Here is a 5,659-nt window from a genome sequence, read left to right as displayed (position 1 = left end):
AAGTTTGGCTACAATAGTCTTGCTAGTGCGCGAACACTTGTAAGCGGGAAAACCGATAGGTTATCAGAGGCCCCATGAGTGATTCCATGGACTTGGGTCGTGTATTGGCCAACCGGGCTAGAATGGGCTAAATGGGCCGATGGCTGTAGGGCTCATAGTAGGCAAAATTGGCAAATTGATACTATGTGATGAAAAATCATATGATTGCATGAATATGAATGTGATTGGGCTTGACGGGCCATATGAAAGTGACTGGGCCTGATGGGCCATATGAATGTGATTGAGCCCGATAGGCCATATGAATGAGATTCAGCTTGAAGGGGCCAAATGAATAAGTATGGATCTATTAGTATTTAGAAAGGGGTTGTGGACCCAGTTTTTGGTAACTACTCAATCAGGCATAAAAATTAAATAATTAATTAATTGCGACCGTGGACGAGTCATAAGGTTAATGTGTGGCAATGGGTATATCCATGTCTAGGATTGGATCTAGGGAGAGCTTGGTACTTAAGCGGTCTTAATGACTCACCTCCTCTTCTCTGGAATCCTACCTGGTGCATAGTATCTGTTCTCTTTAGCCAACGAGGACTTGTTAACGGGCCAAGGTAAGTAATAAACCCATAATAAAGAGAAATTACCAAAAATACCCCCAAGGGAGAAAATGACTAAAATACCCCTATGTGTGGAATGTAAGATTTATGGATGATACATGTATACCTGCTGCATTCATATGCTATTCTGTTTAGGTTGCATATGGGTTGGGAATTATAGAACAGAGGAAGTATATGAGGATCGCATGGTTGCTTGACCACCGTGGATCCACCGATGGCTATTAAGCCCAATATTTGATTAACAGCTTGCTCTAATGAAGGTAGTATCGCAACTGGGCTACCATTGGAGTGTATTGGATAGGTGGGTCGATATTTATATCCCCTATGGTGTGTATCGGGGGATGGAGATGGTGTGTAGCGGTTGGATGGGTGGGATTCGTGCATATTTGATTGCTTTACATCTGTTTTGATATTGAATTGGGGCCAGGCCCAAAAATACTTGCTATTGCATGCTTTTCTATTTTCTGAGGGTTGTATACACTGAATTTTCGAAAACTCAACCCCCTCTTTTATTTTTCTCAAGTGATCCTCAGTAGGTGGTTGGACGGTTGGAGGGACTCCGAGGTGGCCAGTTAGCAAGACAACTTGGACTTCTTCTCTTAAGCCTATAATTTCTAGTATTTAAAGTTATTTCAATCTGGAATGTAATAAGGCCTTTCCTCTGGTTATTATTCAAATTAGGATTATATTTATTATTATGCTTTATATTCGCTATAAGTAGAACATGGTTTTTTTAAAACCATAACTATTTTTAAATACTACATTTCCGCAACTCGATTATTAAATGACAAGTTTTCATAGATCATCTATCTTAAATAAAGCTTCCGCAACTGAAAAGAGATTTTACAAAGTAATTATTATCATACAAGAAGGAATAGTTTTTTTTTTTTAAATACACCTCTCTTTGAAAGCAGCAAATACAAGTTGGGATTTTACTCAACGTTTTTATTTCAGAGAAGGGTTTTCAATGAAAATAAGGTTTCTGATAAAGCACTTCAATGTGACACGCTGGATTTGGCCATAACGTCTGGGCCAGGTTTGGGGTGTTCATTTAGTGGTATCAGAGTTAAGTTGTAAAACTATGACTGTGAAGTGGGCCTTAATATTTGGGTTTTTTTTTTTTTAAAAGAATTGGATCATAATGTTTTAGAAAAATGTTCTTACTGTACGGCACACCGACTCTCTGACGTCGAACCAAGTAAGTTCTTTTATTATTAAGCTTGTTTAATTTGATATATTGTAAATAATTAGTGGGCTACTTTAGATGATTATACTAAGGCTTTTAGTTGGAGTGAAACTGAAGCCCGTAGGACCTTGAAACTGAAAAGGATTTATGAAAACAACTTTCTTTTTAATACTTTCATAAAACATCGGCTTAATTATTGAAACTAATTAAAACTTCATAAAATTTCTAATCCAGATAATACTTGAATCAACAATGAGTGCTAGAAGAGGTGCAAGAGGCCATGGCCGAGGCCGCAGAGGTGTTAGGGCTGAATCATCGGCATCAGGCCATATGCCCAATGTTGGAGTAGAAGATGCGCCGGCCTCACCTGTGGCTGAGACTGGACAGTATTATTGGGTCGTGGGGAATGATGCATTGTCGCAAGCAATGCTGAGGATTTTGGAAAGGGTCGCAAGGCCCAATAATGACATGGGAATTTGAGGGTCAATTCCTGAGCGACTTCGATCAAATGGGTCTGATATCTTTAAGGGCGTGGCTAGTGTGGCTCTTAACATGGTTAAATATTGGTTGGAGGCCACTGAAAGGATAATGGAGGACTTAGACTGTTCACTTGAACAAAAGTTGAAAGGGGCAGTGTCACTACTTAGGGAAGAAGCTTACTAGTGATGGTTGACAGTGAAAGAGGGCACCCAACCTGAGCAGATCAATTGGGAGTTCTTCAAAACTGCATTTCAAGGGAAGTATGTGGGTGCAAGTTATGTGGATGCTAGAAGGAAGGAGCCCCTGAACTTGACCTAGGGAAACAAATATGTGGCAGAGTATGAGGTAGAATTTTTATGCCTTAGTAGGTATGCAAGAGTTATGTTGGCAACGGACAATGAGCGTTGCGTTAGGTTTGAGGATGGTCTTAGGAATAGCCTCAGAGTATTGATAGCTCCAAAAAGGGAGCGAGTTTTCTCAGAGTTGGTAGAGAGAGCAAAGATAGCAGAGGAGGTGAAGCATGCCAAGCACCTGAATCGGGAAAAAGAAAAGGGTAAGAATAAAAGGGAGGTTTAGACTTCTGGTGTTGGACAGAGGCCTGGGGCTAGGGCCAGAGTTAATGGGCCAATTAGAGTAGGGCCCCCTACTGTCAATCCAGGGGTGCCGCCTTGTGCTACTTGTGGAAAAAGTCATGCAAGAGAGTGCTGGAGGAGAACAAGAGCCTGTCTGAGTTGTGGTTCCATGGAGCATCGTCTCAGAGAGTGTTCTAGAAGACCGGATCAGAGGCAAGTCTTTGGTAGAGGTAATTGACAGCCACCGAAAGGTGGTCAGCAGCCGCCTGGAGGCCGTGCTCAGGCCGGGGGTGGAAACGGTTTTGGCTGTGGAGCACCGGGTGGAGGTACAGGTCATACTGAGGCGAGACAACTAGTGTTGGTCTATGCAGCATGTTGTCGAGAGGACAGAGACGCTCCAAAGCTGAATACTGGTGCATACTTCACCCGTAGTGTGCTATTTACTTAGTTTGAAATTAGAGTGCGCAGCGGGAGCATGGTGTGGCAGTTGTACTGATAGTTGGAAATTTCGAGGACGAAATTTCTTTTAGGGGGATAGAATTGTAACGCCCCAAAAATCCTAATCTTTCTTTTTATGATGGTTTTGATAAATGTGTGCTTAATATTCCTAGTCAAGTGTTATTTATGTGGTGATAGGCCTTGGTTAAGTTTAGAGTTTGAACTTTGGGGTGAAGGAAATCATAGTCTAATAATTTAAAGAACCTTGATGGCAAGTAGTTTGGGTTTTAAATAAATGAAGGAGGAACTGGACACAAGGAGCCTTGTGTTAAAATGGCAAGTAGCGTCACATGTGGGGCTTAGAGGTGGCGTCACATGCATGGCAAGGAGGTTTGGGGTTCGAATCCCTTCTTGCTCAAAAGAAGGATTTATTTTTGCTCAATAAATGGCCAGTAGAGGCTTTGGATGTGAACTCTGAAGGGAGTGACCAGATGAGAGATTTAAGGAATGGATTAAAGAGTTATCAGGGAGAAAAGTTAGGAGATGAGGGGGGTAGATAAGTGGAGCCAAATTAGGAATTTGGGGATAGGTAAATTCAGCTATTGTATATATAGGTGCCGATTTTGGGAATTCAAGGCTAATGTTGAATTCTTCCTTTCTTTTTACCGAAAACACTTTTCTCTTCAAATATCTAAAAGCCAAAATCCCTTATTCTTTCTCTTTTAGTTTGTGCAAATTTCTTCCCTTCCTTTCTCATCAAACTATTTTCTTTCTCGCTCCTAGTTACTTTCTCTAAAGTCGAATATCTTTTGGCCAAAATCCCGTTGTACTGCCACATTTTCTTCAACGTTGTCTGTTCTTGTGTAAATGCTTTGCTCTTTCAGTCAATTTTCCTGGTATCGATTTCTTCTCTCCCTCACTCTTTCTAAATCGGTTTGGTAGGGGATTAGTATCGAATCTCAGATTTCAGATCTCTGTCGAATTGCTCCTTAGGCATTTTGGGGTTTGGGTAAGTGTTCCTCTTTTATTGGTTAAGGTTGGCCGAATGGTCACGGATGTTTTAAGAGTGACTTAATATGAATGCGAGCCATTTTTTGGTTAGTTCTTAATGATTAAGATTGATGTAGATTTAAGGAATACTCTTGACTAGTGATCAAGGAAAGTCTGTAAGGCTTGTCGTTCAAGGTAAGGCAAAGGTGAGATTTTCGGATTTTGGTGATCGTATTTGATAAGTGTGTGATTAATCGTTGAGTGATATCATTTGTAGGTTCGTGGCTAAGGAGATTGCAGCACGTTTAGTACCAGGTGTGTGCATACACTGCACACACAATAGACCGACAAATCCCAAAATGTCGAAAAGCTGAAATGCCGAAAGGCCGGAAGTTTGGCTACAATAGTCTTGCGAGTGCGCGAACACTTGTAAGGGGGAAAACCGATAGGTTAGCAGAGGCCCCATAAATGATTCCATGGACTTGGGTCGTGTATTGGCCAATCGGGTTAGAATGGGCTAAACGGGCCGATGGGCTGTAGGGCCCAGAATAGGCAAAATTGGAAAATTGATACTATGTGATGAAAAATCATATGATTGCATGGCTATGAATGTGATTGGGCCTAATGAGCCATATGAAAGTGATTGGGCCTGATGGGCCATATGAATGTGATTGGGCCCGATAGGCCATATGAATCAAATTGGGCCTAAAGGGGCCAAATGAATAAGTATGGATCTGTTAGTGTTTAGTAAGGGGTTGTAGACCCATTTTTTGGTAACTACTCAATTAGGCATAAAACTTAAATAATTAATTAATTGCGACCGTGGACAAGTCATAAGGTTAAGGTGTGGCAATGGGTATATGCATGTCTAGGATTGGATCTAGTGAGAGCTTGGGACTTAAGCGGTCTTAATGACTCACCTCCTCCTCTCTGGAATCCTATCTGGTGCATAGTATCTGTTCACTTTAGCCAACGAGGACTTATTAACGGGCCAAGGTAAGTAATAAACCCATAATAAAGAGAAATTATTGAAAATGCCCCTAAGGGCAGAAATGACTAAAATACCCCTATGTGTGGAATGTAAGATTTATGGAAGTAACATGTATACCTACTGCATTCATATGATATTCTATTTAGGTTGCATATAGGTTACGAATTATGGAACGGAGGAAGTATATTAGGATCGCATGGTTGCTTGATGACTGTGGATCCACGGATGGCTATTAAGCCCAATATTTGATTGGCAGCTTGCTGCAATGAAGGTAGTACCGTAACTGGGCTACCATTGGAGTGTATCAGATGGGTGGGTCGATATTTATATCCCCACATGGTGTGTATCGGGCGATGGAGATGGTGTGTAGCAGTTGGATGGGTGGGATCCG

Source organism: Gossypium arboreum, chromosome 11, assembly GCF_025698485.1.
Source record: "Gossypium arboreum isolate Shixiya-1 chromosome 11, ASM2569848v2, whole genome shotgun sequence".
Taxonomy (NCBI): Eukaryota; Viridiplantae; Streptophyta; class Magnoliopsida; order Malvales; family Malvaceae; genus Gossypium; species Gossypium arboreum.
The sequence above is the reverse complement of the archived record's forward strand: the minus strand, read 5'-3'. Positions refer to the sequence as shown.